This window comes from Microtus oregoni, unplaced genomic scaffold (assembly GCF_018167655.1).
Source record: "Microtus oregoni isolate MIOR12 unplaced genomic scaffold, Mior012 000032F_ref0000030, whole genome shotgun sequence".
Lineage (NCBI taxonomy): Eukaryota > Metazoa > Chordata > Mammalia > Rodentia > Cricetidae > Microtus > Microtus oregoni.
Genome location: NW_024543091.1, coordinates 8,964,504 through 8,978,723, shown reverse-complemented (window position 1 = coordinate 8,978,723; position 14,220 = coordinate 8,964,504). Strand labels below are relative to the sequence as shown.

General features: G+C 44.7%; 1 protein-coding gene and 1 pseudogene across 1 annotated transcript in view; one reads left to right on the top strand and one right to left on the bottom strand.

Moving 5' to 3' along the window:
• Positions 1–14,220, top strand: part of LOC121466002 (glutathione S-transferase A2-like) — a 105,520-nt gene that overhangs the window by 21,797 nt on the left and 69,503 nt on the right. The window lies entirely within an intron of this gene.
• On the bottom strand, positions 3,222–6,306 carry LOC121466005 (annotated as a pseudogene).

The following is a 14,220-nucleotide window of genomic DNA, read 5'->3' as shown; positions in this document are numbered from 1 at the left end:
TCTCTGAGGAGTCCCTGATCCCCCAAAGACTCCATAGTTTCATAGAGGTCCATCTCTACCTCATATAAGATCTGTCCCGCAGTCCCAACCTTATACTAACTTCCAGGGTCATACATTGTGGACCCTGGACACAGACCTCAGTTCTGTTGGGCTGAAAGTCATTCAGCTAATTGTTGGCAGAAATCTAGATTGCCCAGGAGGAAGCCAGGGCTGAAACTCTGAAGGGGAGGAATCTGCACTTTGCCCCAAGGTCTGAGGAGAAGTGAGAATGCAGGATCCTTTCTAAGTGGGTGTTTTAGAGTCCCCAAGACAGCAGGCACCTGGAGGAAGCCAGTGGGCTTGCTAACACGCGCATACTTCCATTGCCCCCTCTCTCAACCCAGCACACTCAACACTACCTCTTTCTGTTTTCATCCTGCTCCTCTCTTGTGTCTTCCAGTTCACTGGGTCTATGACTTCTCTTTTGTCCCCGACCACGCCTGCTCATGGTTGGTAGCCTGCCAGAGCACTATGGGGTCTGTGAGTGGTGGTAGCCAGATCCATCCTGAAGCTTTGGAATGGCCCTAACCCTTTTAGTCTGCTTCCGGGTTGCCCACCTCACTAACAAGCCTATTGAAGCAAATAATTTACCACACCTGGAGTGTGTTGCGCTCAAGAGTCTGAGATACACACGCTGGGGACATTGCAGTCCTGACAGAGGACTGTGAATTCTGACACCAGCAGTAAGGTGCTGCTGGGATTTGAGTGTTGTCAGAATTCTTCCAAGCCAGAAGCATTCAGGAAGGCTGTGTGCAGAACCCTGGCTATTGAACCTTGGGTGGAGTCCTGATTTGACTGTTTCCATGTGTGATGATGGGCAATTATTTTAGTAAACAGTTTTTGAGTCAGAAAAAGAATATACAAAGTAGGGTGGGAAAGGGAGCTCAGGAGTTAGAGCTGCTGTACCTGAGCTACTGCTGGAATCTTGTCTGATAGAGTCTCAGGGGACAATGCTTCTGCTCTGCCCAGGCATGTTCAACCCTCCTGCTGGCAAGGAAGGAAAGAGGTGGCTGCAGCCACTTTGCTGCCTGAACACTTTGCTTTCAACATGGTTATCAATTAATTAAGTAATTAATTAGTGTATTGTGTGCATGCACGCATGTGCATACCTGTGCAAGTCAGAGGACAACCCTTGCGTTGGCTCCCTCATTCCAATTTTAGGTGAATTCCAGGGAACCAGCGCTGTGTGAAAAGTGCTTTACACACTAAGTTATCCCACTGACTCTATAATAACCTCTTCTTTAAAAGGAGAGATTTAGTTATTTTTTATTTTATCCCTTTGAGTTTTTGCCTGCTACTTTCTGTGTGTACCACATGCAGCAGTACCCAGGGAGGCCAGAGGAGGGCATCAGATTCCCTTCCCATGCTTCACTAAAAAGTGGAGTTTGAGGCAGTTTTGACCTGCTGCTGTGAACTGATATAGGGTCCTCTGTAAGAGCCTAAGTACTTTTAACTCCAGAATCGTCTGTCTACCCTGTCCTAAAGATATTTTAAGATGGAGGCTTCTTGAACTGAAGGTTAGGAGATACAGTCTTTCTCCATTCCTTCTTTCGTATTTTTTTTCTTTCTTCTGCTCTTCCTATCTTACTTTTTTTTCTTTTTTGGGCTAGAGAAGATTGAACCTAGAGCCTCCCATGATGCTCCACCACTGACCAGAACTATATTTTCAAAGACTGATGCTTTGCCACAGCTCCTGATGTAGCACAGATGTGTGTGTAGGTCCAACACCCTCTGTTAAGGTTGCAAATCCAGGCCAAATTGTCTTGAGGTGTCTTTGGTGTTTCTCATCTGCTATGGCCCACCTCTGTGTCTCACTGAGCATCCTTCCTTCATCAGGCAAAACCCGTGAGTGGCATCAACAGACCTCTAACTTCCAAGAACTCAGCCACCATACCCTGAGTTTCCACAGCACCGCCAATCATGGGGCCACAGTGCGGTTTCCATGGTGCCGAGAGTTCCCAATAACTAGAGGGTTTTACTGTCAGCCTGCCCAGCCCCAGGAAAGACAAAGATTGGGATCAGATCTGGGTGAACATTTTCTTCAGTGGCTTGTAAGCAGTGACAACCTCTAGGACAACCATTCCCCAGTCTCTTTCATGCCTGCTCGGCCATGTGACCAGCCTGACACCAGGAGGAGAAGGCCATTGTCCCAGGGTTGTAGTGTTGAAGGACAGAGCTGCTGGTCAGGCCCTTGGCACTGGTGAAGATGTCAAGATGCTGCTGCTCCAGGCTGGGCCTGAGGGGCAGAATCAGGTGAGGGTCCCAGGTCTGACTCAGCAAGAGAATGAACTGATGCCGCTCGTGCCTGGACGTAGGCCACGCCTGTGCAATAAAGAATGGAAGCAAACACCAAGAGAGTTTATGGCTATGACTTCTACCTGGGCTCGAGATGCAGCTCAGATAAGGACCTTAGATCACATGATCCAAGATAAATCAAGAATGTAGCTCCTACCTAGGACAGGGCCTAGAGGAGTAGCCTGACTGGGTCAAGAAGTGTGAGATTCATGGTCAGAATCAGCTGGAGAGGGTGAAGAATTAGATCTTGCTTGAGCCTGGGCCTCCTGGAAGGAGAGTAGTTGGAGGGGACCTACTGTGAGTCACCAAGACACCTCACAGAGGGGCTGGAGAGATGGCTCAGTGGTTTAGAGCACCCTCTGCTCTTCCAGAGGTCCTGAGTTCAATTCCCAGCAACCACATGGTGGCTCACAACCATCTGTAATGAGATCTGGCGCCCTCCTCTGGCATGTGGGCATACATGGAGGCAGAATGTTGTATACATAATAAATAAATAAATCTTAAAAAAAAAAAGACACCTCACCGATGCAGTATTGTCAGTGACCATGAGGGGCAGCATGGAAGCAGTGCTGTTTAGGATCCAGAGTCAACTTGTCAGGAGTGTGCCTGTCAGGAGATTGGAGCTTCCTCCTGGGCCTCAACCTGGAGGGCAGAGTCCCTGGATGACAGGAGTGGGGGTGGAGGAATAGGTGCCTAATCAGACTAGTTTGCTTTTAAATGAAGTGTTTTTAGTTTGCCTTTCTCTTTATGTGTGCCGCCAGGAATCCCAGCTCACACTTCAAACACACTAGCTACATACAGTGTTTTCCATGTTTATTATTTCAAAATAACCAGGATCCACAGCCACTACTCAGTTTTGAAAAACACCAGAGACTGGAATACAAGGACTCGGTAAATGCAGCTTTACTAAAACTTGAAAATCTTCCTGGCCTCTTCGATTTGTTTTGCATTAATGGGAGGCTTTCTCTGGCTGCCAGCCTACAGGAACTTCTTCACATTGGGCAGGCTGCTGATTCTGCTCTTCAGGGCCTGTAATCCAGAAAACACAGCCTGAGAGTTAGAACTTCTCATGTGCACAGTGTAAAACATCTGAGTCCCTCCCAGCACACGACCAACTGCATCCTTGAAACAGGCCCCGTGTAGACATGAGAGGAACGACAAATCCATGAGCTAGAAAGCATAGCTCATCATAATTTCCCTAAGACCTCCTTTGACATCCAATTGTCTTCTCCTCAGGCCCTTGTGCAGAGTGTGGTGCAGAGCACAGAGCACTGTGTCTCTTGGGTGTGAAAGCAGAGATACCAAAGAAAAGTGAAGACGTGAAAAACTGAGTAGGAAATGGGGACAGAAAATATTAAAGTCTGACCAGGAATAACTCACAGTCAGTTTTCACACTGGAGATGAGGATGAGGTCACTGGGGTGTGGGGAGACAGCATGGTGGGGACCGTGAAGAGAGAAGCACAGTGCTGAGGAGTCAGAGCAGAGGAAAGGGTCAGCATGACAGAGGCCTGCTTAGACACTGAGTGTGCAGAGACAAACCACATGAGATGGAAGATGAAGGCCAGAAGCAGCCTGCAAGGAACAGGGGTCCAGGGAGTGAGCTGTGGGGTCATGACAAAAGACAAAATATTCTTCTTGGGGTACCACCTTCAAATCTCCATACACAGAAAGATTATTGTCATATCTCAAACCAGCATCTAGTAGCTCAGTTTGGATGCTGAAGTGTGGGCCCTCAGCAGCCCCCAGGCCACCACTATATTCTCAGAGCAATGCGTGTGCGGCTGCCTCTCTGAGGTGATCTCACCTTCAGCAGGGGGAAAGGGGCCAGAAGGCTGGAGTCAAGCTCTTCAACATAGAGGAGAACTTCCAGCAGGTGAATGTCCGCCCTGGTCAGCCTGTTGCCAACAAGGTAGTCTTGTCCATGGCTCTTCAAGACCTGCCAAATTAAATGAGACAGATTATGAACACATACAGTTGGGCTGGGGCCACTGACTTTCCCCAAGTCTCATAATGAGAGACTATGCCTATATTTAACTTCTAGTAAAGAGCCATTACAAGGCTTGTACATTGTTCATGCATACTGAGAAAAGAATTTTAATCACTACATTGTGGTAGTTTGAATGTAATTGACCCCCCTAATCTTATAGAGCCTGGCACTTTAGGGGGAGTGTTGGTGTGGGTATGGCCCTCTTGGAGGAAGTGTCACTGTGGGGCAGGCTTTGAGGTTGTCAATGCTCAGGATACCACCCACTGAGTGAGCTGACTTCCTGTTGCCTAAAAGCCAAGATGCAGCCAACAGGACAAATGCTTGCAAGCCTCCATGCTCCCCATCAAAATGATAAGGGACTGAACGTCTGTAAAAATGTGAGCCACCTCAAGTAAATGTTTTCTTAATAGGAGTTGCTGTGACCATAGTGTGTCTTCATAGCAGTGAAAACCCTAAGTAAGGCATAGACTCAAAAGCAAAAGTAAGCCTCCGCTGTTCTTGAGTCCATAGCGCAGTGTATACAGGGAACTCGGGATTCTCAGACATGAGTTAAGCTGTGATGGCTAGTTTGTGTGTCTCCTGAAAGAGAGTCTTAAGTGTCAGTACCATAGGCTACAGGGGACCCCATGAGGACCCGATGGCTCCTAAACCCTCACTGCTTCCATAGAGCAGGGCCGAGATGGGAGAACAGTCAGGGGATGGAATGAGACCCAGAGTGATGCTCTGTTGGTCTGACAGTCAGGCGCTGTCGGAACAGGAATGGAGTCATGGAAGATGCCTGAGTTCTTGTGAAAAAACTCCAAGATGCCAAGGCAAGAGTCCTCTGACTCCAGCTTCTTCAAACATCGTAGACTTGTTCTTGCATTATGCTTTCATGCTCTTCCAAGTATAGTGGAGAGGAGTGAGTTCACCTCAGACGACTCGTTACCACAGGTTAGTGTTGTTTCTTTATATGCCCCTGTGGAAAACATGTTTTGGGCACTTTCGGCTTGACCATCACGTGTGGCTTGCTCTTCTGACTGCATGGTTTACTCGTGTGACTTCTCTTAGCCCTTAGAGTGAAAACAGTCTAATGCTCTGGATCGAGTTGGCTGTTGCGTGAGACTTCAGTTTGCCTTCAGTCTCCCAGTCCCATAGTCTCTAAACAGTAACGACGGTCTCTGAGGAACATGTAGGATCCCTTATTCTCAAGGATCACAGCTTTTTTTGCTTTTATTTGACAGAAGATCAAGTCAGTCTGATGTGTTTGTGATCTACCTCCAAAGAGAAGCCCCGACTAAGAGAGACACTGCGTGTACACGGACACCACTTCATGTGTGGATGTGCATGGCTCTCCTCCCAAGCCTGCCATCTGTGACCCTAACTCCTGCAGGCCAGCGTTCCTTTACATCTCTTCATCAGCCTCCTCCTCTCCCCTGCATCACTGGTCCTAGGTCAGGTTCTTCTCCTATGTCTTTGAAGCTCTCTCCTCTTCTCCTGACAGCCAGTGTCTCTCTGGGCTCCCTGTGTGATGTGACAGAATATTTTCCCATCTGTGTTTTTCTGCAGTTTGCCCTGGAATTGAAGCCCAGTGTGTCTGCAGGATCTAGGTCCATCTCTGGTGTGGCTCAGCCTTCCACAGATTAGTTCTGGTTATGACCTTGAACCCTGTTGAATGTGGACCACATGATTGTCGTGACCATGCAGTGCCCCTTCACAGGCCATTTTTATACAGCGACCTGTGGGCAGGGAGCTGCACAGTTAGGCTCATGGAAGTCACTGAGACAGCACCCTGTCCCTCCCAACCTCTGTCTTTCTCTTGTCCTGGGAACTCAGTGTACCCACCCAGACTTCAAACAGCCTACTTACTTTTTCATAGGCAGGCAAGTACCGGTTTTTGGTCTTGTCTTTTACCAAGGAGATCTTGGCTTCTCTTTGATAAGGGAGAACATTTGACCACTTTCAGCATCATCTCAGTGAGATCTAAAATACCCTCTGTATACATGTTGTTCCTGAAAGACAAAATTTTTCATAAGGTCTATGATTTTCAGGGATTCACTATTTGATATTTTAATCTAAAAGTCGGAGAAATATACATTGGAAAGTGTTTCCAAAGTTACTTCATCTAGTGGGTATATAAATTTTTGTATTTAACAGATACATTGACTTTCCTCTAGGACATCCTGTCTGTTCAGATACAGTTTTTAAATTAATGACGAAGACACTGCCTTGGCCTGTTGATAGGGCAGAACTGAGCTAGGTGGGAAAACTGGACTGAATGCTGGGAGATAGAGGGCAGAGTAGGAAGACGCTAAGGAGCTGCCACAGTCAGACATGCTGAATCTTTGCCGGTAAGCCACTGCCACAGATTATTAGAAATAGGTTAAATTAATATAAGTATTAGCCAATTAGAAGCTAGAGCTAATAGGCCAAGCAGTGTTTAATTAATAAATTTTCTGTGTGATTATTTGGTTCCAGGCAGCTGGGACAAACAAGCAGTTCCTCCTTCCAAATATGATAAATCCTGTCCTACCCTCAAAACAAGATTTATAAAAGATAGGATTTAAAAACAATGCTTGTTTAATAAGACATTAAATCTGCATTTCAATCAATGCTTTATACACAGGAATGTACCTTGGTCTGGCAACTTGGTAATTTAAGAGTCACCCAGGTGATAATGTGTTGTAATATGAGCGGTGGAGCTGTGTCCCCAGCACCCCGGCCGCCTGACTAGCTTATGCCCCGAAATAACAACACACAAATTGTATTCATTTAAACACTGCTTGGCCCTTTAGCTCTAGACCTTACTGGCTAATTCTGATATCCCGATCAACCCATCTCTAATAATCTGTGAGCACCGGTCTTACCGGGAAAGATTCAGCATGTCTAACCTGGCGGCTTGCTTCATTGCGTGCGTCTGCCCTTGAGAGGGGAGCATGGCGTCTCTGCTCCAGAGAGCAGAGCTGTCGAGTCTGAGCTCACTTCCTCTTCCTCCCAGCATTCTGTTCTATTTACTCCTCCCACCTATGTTTTAACCTATGAGGCCAAGCAGTTTCTTTATTACTTAACCAATGAAATCAACAGATTGATATATGATTACTTTCACAGGATCCCCCAGAAAGAATGTCGCCCCCATGACAGCTGGAAATAATTCTAGAGGACGACGTCCCCTCTCCCAGTAAAGTTTGCCCTTGGGTTTAGGGACATCATTTAGGGGTTGATTATAATTAGTATATGATTGAGGGTTGGGGGAGGAATTTTATAAGCTCAGGGATCATTTTGAAAAAAAAAGAGGGATGATGGGATAATAGATTTATAATTGTGAGTTACTGTTTTTAGACAAATATATTGGTATCGATTCTTCTATATTGATACAAAGTTAAATTATATTGACTATTGTATGCATGCATGTTTCTACCTCTGTTTAAAACATTTTTTATGTATTGACATATATTGTTTTGATATATATATTGCATATATTTACCATATTGCAGTGTACATTTCTACCTCTGATTAAGATACTTATATATTGTCTGTGTATTGATATATATTTACCATATTGCAATGTATATTTGTACAGTGTTTATATTTGGAGGTCATTATCCTCATTTGTTACACAGTTGTTTATTGTCTTGGTCTTTAAGTTAGATAGATATTGAGAATTATATAGATTAATAGTCATCTAAGTTTGTCATTTATAATTAGACTAATCAGGTTCTTTAGATATATAGAGATTATACTCAGTATAGATAGATAATCTTCAACTTCTTCAAAGAGCTGTAGAAAATGGCCTTTAATCTAACTTAGAGTTTTGTGGTAGTGAGACACAATTGCTCCTGGCAACACCGCTCTATTCCAGAGAGAATGTTGAGCACCAAAGACACTCCACCTGGAGCCTTTCTTTTTGGCAGAAGTGGCCTTTGGGCAAAGAAATGCCCATACCTCAACCACTGACAGAGATACAGAGCATGCATCAATGGATAAAACAGGACTGTCATATCCTGCCAAGACAGGGTAAGATAGTTTTGAAAAGTTGCTTGCCTTTGAAAATGGTATGTCAGTTATGTTAGGCCTTAGCCAAAGTTGGTTGCTTCAATGCTGCAAACATGACTTTGGGTGATTGCCCAGGTATCTAGTTGTCTCTATGATTTGTTGCATGTTTTGGAAGTTGTTTTACTGAACTTCCTAATTACCCAGGTAACATTATTTCCCTTCTCAGATCTTCGATGGGGTTGAAGACTATATAAATGTAGTTACTATCTCTCATGACTTGGCCAAGTTATTTATTATACAAGACCTAAGCTAGTTAGAATAGGATATTTGTACTTATTGTATATAATTTTATAGTAGGTTTAGAACTCTCTTACTTAAACAAAAGGGGGAGGTGTTGCAGGAGGTCCTTCTGCTCCTCCAGCCTATAGCCGCTGAGATACCAGCCCATTGGGGCGTGGTCTCTCTCCCTTTAAAAAAGCGGCCACTTCCCTCTTCTCTCTCTCTTCACTTCCTGCTCCGCAGGCGACTAGACTCCCTTTCTGGTTGCGCAGAGGGCTGTTGTCTGGGACAGTGATCTGTAAGTTTTTTTCATTAATCATAATTTCAAACTGGTGTGGCATTGTTTGTGACTTACGCCTTCAATAATGGTTGTAAAAACAAAAAGAGACCATAGGGAACAGCTGAGTGATGGGGGAGAATCTTCTGTTTTGTGTTAATTTCATTGGTTAAATAAAGAGACTGCCTTGGCCCTTTAATAGGACATAAAATTAGGTAGGCGGAATAAACAGAACAGAATGCTGGGAGAAAGAAGCTGAGTCAGGGAGTCGCCATGATTATCCCACTCCAGACAGACACAGGTTAAGATCTTTCCTGGTAAGCCAGCTCATGGAGCTACACAGATTACTAGAAATGGGTTAGATCAATGTGTAAGAGCTAGCCAATAAGAAACTGGAACTAATGGGCCAGGCAGTGTTTAAAAGAATACAGTTTCCATGTAATTATTTTGGGTAAAGCTAGCCATGCGGGTGGCCGGGTGCCAAAAAGTAGCCCGCTGCTCACACAACAGCTGAGGTTTGCGAATGTATGGGAGGGCTAGAGTTTCAAAGAGAGTCCAGTTGCTATGGTGACCTAAACAGTTTTAGAAATGCCAGTGCCAGGTGATAGTCACCAGAAGCAGCAGCCACAGTGAAATGGAGCAGGCTGTAAGCCAGAAGCCAGGCTATGTATACAAGGCTGAGGGTGGGGCCAAAGAGATGAGCTAAACCTCCTCTCAAACACAAAAAACCGAAGGTATTATAAAGGAATCCATGATGTTGAACTTAAATTGCTCGAGCGATTTAATTTTGCCTTATACAGATTATGGTTATGCCGTGTTCTCTGCCTCTTAATATAAAAGAGGGTACTTTATCTTTTGGAATAGCAGGAAGACATTTGAGTTATTTTAAAACTTTTTCAGGACAGTTTTTAAAGTATTTAAATTCATAAGGCTAAAGACATTTTAAAGGTTATAAAATTTTTTATAGGCTTAATATTTAGACTGAAAATAAAAAGCTCAAACATAGGGCCACAGTCATAAGCCTCACAAAGGAGAAACTGGGGTGTTAATTCCTTCTGATGCAGCAAGACAATGACCTAAGCAGTCTGGCAAAGGGCTTGAGACAGTTTCTCAGCCCAGTGAGCCTGACGCTTTGGGGGTTGAACCACTTTTTACAGGGGTGTGAAAGGACCGCCTGCGTGTCACGTGTTTACATTAAGATTCCTAACAATGACAGAACTGCAGTTCTAAAAGAGCAACGTGAAAATTTTGAATGGGGGGGGGGTGGTTACCACAGCATGGGGAACTGCATTAGAAGTTCAAAACATTGAGAAAGTTAAAAACCAATGGCTTAGAATATGTCTCTCCTTACTCAAGATTTATTTAGGCCTTAGAATGGATGTCTAGCCTCCTTGTCTTTGCTAACTTTGCTAAGCTCAAGCTTTTTGGATAAAATGAGTTATTTAAGATTTTTATTTTAATATTAAAAGAGATCCAAGTCAAGATCATTATTTTTAGGGCTAAACCTGACAGAAATGGGATATAAAGCCCAAGTCTTATAAAAGTTGCTAACTTACTGTAGAATGTTAGGGAACACAAGTAAACAGTCAGTCATCCTTATAAATGATCAAATTCTTTCATTATGATCACGGTAAGTGATGACATAATTATTTACAGGGATAAGCCTTTTATGAAAGCGGCTGTTCGTTCATTCCCAGCAACTCATACCAACAAAGTTTCGGCGGGTTCAATCGGGGACATCTGTCTCCTGTGGGTGGCAACATGGCTTCTCTTTGACTTCACCTTCTTTCTCCCAGCATTCAGTTCTGCAATAGAATAAGGTACTCTGGTCCTTTATACAGAAGCAAAGAGGACGTTCAGTTTATAATTTGGTTGTACTCAAAGATCAGAGCTATAAGCCCTGGTAGCCAAGGATGGTCACTGCTGTAGAAAAATCTGTTAGCTAACAGTTTTTAGGTCCCAATACCATGCCCTTGAGTCCCTAGGCAGTAGGACCCGTGATTGGGTCATGTCATCTGTACTTGTGAAGAGGGGTATGTATGGACCAGTCATAATAGGCTCAATAGAGATTAGTCAGTCAAAGAGCAGGCCTGAGTTTCAGGTTACCCTAAGGCAAACCTGGTTCCGGAAAAGACCACAAACTGAGACCACTCGGGCACTGCCTAGGAATGGGACAGTCAAGGGGAAAATACCTAGTGTTCCAAAGACTAGGATACCTGACATTGCCATCTTTGTAGATAGGATCACCAGACGTCCCTTAGTCCAGCACACACCCAGTTCCCATTTGCCAAGACACCCCAACCTCTGCTGTGATAAAAATCCTAACCCAATTTGGATCATTGCTTTCCAATCTCACAGCTATGTCAGATGGATGCAGGGTCGAAGCTCAATCTTGAATAACAGCTCTTGGCTTTTGTTTACAAGGACAGACTCCATAGTGTTTTTTGGGTGACCCTGCGATCTGGGCATAACAATATGAACCAGAATCAAACACAGCTAGAGTCAATGGTACTGAGCAGGGAATATGATAAATTATATTACAATTACATGAGTAGAAATTACATTTTACTTTAGAACTAGCTCTTTTGTACAATTAATGCATGCTAAATAGAACATTGAAAAACTGTTTTCCACTGATGCAGACATAGAACTTGTTACACAGGTTATAAGAGAGAGAACTGACCTAGTGAGAGTCCAGACTTCCGCTCTGCTCAGCTCAGCTCCCCAGCTCCTCCTCCAGATGAGTGTGGGAGCACTTTAATAAGGTGACCATTCTCACCAAAGGGGTGGAAATCCAATAGGGAAGAGCCACTTCCATCGACTTCCACAGAGTTCAGGATTCCAGAGCTTCAAGATAGACTAGAAACATGACAAATCAGAGGAAGGGACCTATGAGGCCCCATCCATTCCTGAAAGTCTAGAGTCCTTCACTGTAGCTCCTGCAGGCCTATAAATAACCTCACACAGGCTTTGCTTTCTATACACAGGTCTAAAGAAACTCAGCAGCTTTCTCTCTCTCTCTCTCTCTCTCTCTCTCTCTCTCTCTCTCTCTCACACACACACACACACACACACACACACATACATATCTCTTAGAGGGGTAGGGAGGAAGAAGAAAAAAGTTCCTAAGACTCTTATATACTATGACATTCTTTAATTGAGTTAACCCACAGAGTCCTCAGCTAGAATAACAAAATGTGACTTTAAACTACTGAGTTTAGGAGATACCTTGTTAAGTAATTCCTAAATTACAAAATTTACAAATTGCCTTAAATTCAAGGCTAGTCTGAAGTACAGGTTAAACTGACTCCTGCGTATTGGTAATACCATGATATCTGTCTTAACCTTTGTCCTGTTTTAATCTGGAGCTGAAGGGAGAAAAGAATTTCACAATTCACCCTTAACTTCACCTGGATGGCCATCAACACACTGTTCCAGCATGCTCTGGGTCTCTGTGCATCTGTGCATCCCTGCAGTTCCCGTTGTGGGGAAGCTGTCATGTCACCATTAGCAATGGCATTTCTTAGAGATATTTTTATTTTACGTCCATGAGAGTTTTGGCTGCCTTTTTGTGCAACACGTGCTTGCCCACAGAGGCCAGAGAGGGTGTCTTATGCCCTGGACCTGGAGTTCAGATGATCATGAGCTGCCATGCAGGTGCTGGGATTGAACCTAGGACCTCTACAACACCATCAAGTACCCTTAACCTCTGAGCCATTTCCCAGCGCTAGCAATGCCATTTCTAAGACAGTGAGAATTTCTGTTACTTGCATGCAAATTCAGACTTGGGAAACTTATCCACAAACAAGGATTTCTGGCACTGACTTCACTCACAGACCCACAAGTTCACTTGGGATTTTAGTTATAATCATTGGTTCATAGATCGCGGGCTATTAATCATTATCTACTGACCTCAGTGGCTTCACAGATGCGAGTCACTGCCTGAGTCTGCACATGCTCCAGTGTCCAGGGCTGGCCCCTTTGTATCCTGGTGTGCACTGCTAATTTCTCCTCAGCTGTAGAATCCACTCCACTGCTCTACAAACAGCTGGCAAAGCAGCAGTGCTGCCCTCCAGGGTGATGCGCATGTGCACAGCACAGGGTCTCATGTCCGTGTGTCAGTCAGTTCCAGGGAAGAGTTGTGTCTGACACTGCTCATGAAAGAGTCCATGTCACTGGCAGTGAGCTCGTGACAGAGGAAGAAAGAAAACCTGTGGGGAAGGCGAGTGTCCCAGGAGAGCACTGTGGAGACTTGCTGGAGAGAACTGGAGATCTCAAGTGCACAGCAAGGGCTGAGTCAGGATCTCTGCTGAGGGTGCTGTTGTCTCTAAACTGAGTCCATTGTCCCTGTCCTGAAAGGAAGGGAGCCCTCCCTCCACTGTATGCCTGTGGTGCCATGTTCCTGGGACCATGTCCGTGTTCTTCTAGCCTGCCTGCACTTTAGTCTTTCTGCAGCCCAGGCTCCGCACTCACCATTGCTTCAGCTGGGCCTGCCCCTCTCCATCCACATTCTGGGCTCCCCCATCAGGTCCCTGTCCAGACAGCACAAAGCCCTGAGCTAGGAGCTCTCCAGGGCTTGGTTCTGAGTTCCCAAGGCTAGCCAAGTGCGCAGCACACTGGAAATCCTCGGTTAGTGTGTGACTGATTTTCCTTTAGTGCTTGAGATGTATCACCATGTGCAGGTGTAGAAAGGACATTCTGGTGGCCCATGATGTGCCCACCTTTGAAATAATAGATGTTAAAGTTCTGTGATACAAATCCTGAACTTTATCTCTAATAAAAATGGAACGTGTTCTACAAATGTGTTCTTTAAAATAACTTTCTCTGTTTAAACTCCCAGTTTAAGGGCTGGGAGTATGGCTTGGAGGAAGCATTTGTTCTGGCACGCTCCCAAGAGCCTTGGGTAGAGCCAGCCTCAAAAAGAGAAGTTCAAAGGCATAAAACCCCCAAATACTCTTCCCCAGCATGACAGTTAGTGTGGACACTGACACCCCTGTGTCACCTCACTCTGAGCCTCTCTCTCTCTTTGCCTCTATGCATTGGTGCTTCTGAAGAGCCATGTTTTAGAATCATGTTTGGGCCTTGTTGAGAGTTCACCAGTCTTCCACAGACTAATAGGACAGATATGAGAACAGGATCTGTCCTTCTGTTGCATACAAGAAACACACCTCAACTTCAAAGACAGACTTCAGCTCAGAATGAAGGGTTAGGAAAAGATTCTCCAGTCAAGCGGACCTAAGAAACAAGCTGGTATAGCTCTCCTAATATCTAACAAAATAGACTTCAAACTAAAATTAATCAATAGACATGAAGAAAGACATTTCATATCTGTCACAAGAAACATCCATCAAAACGATGTCTATGCCCTAA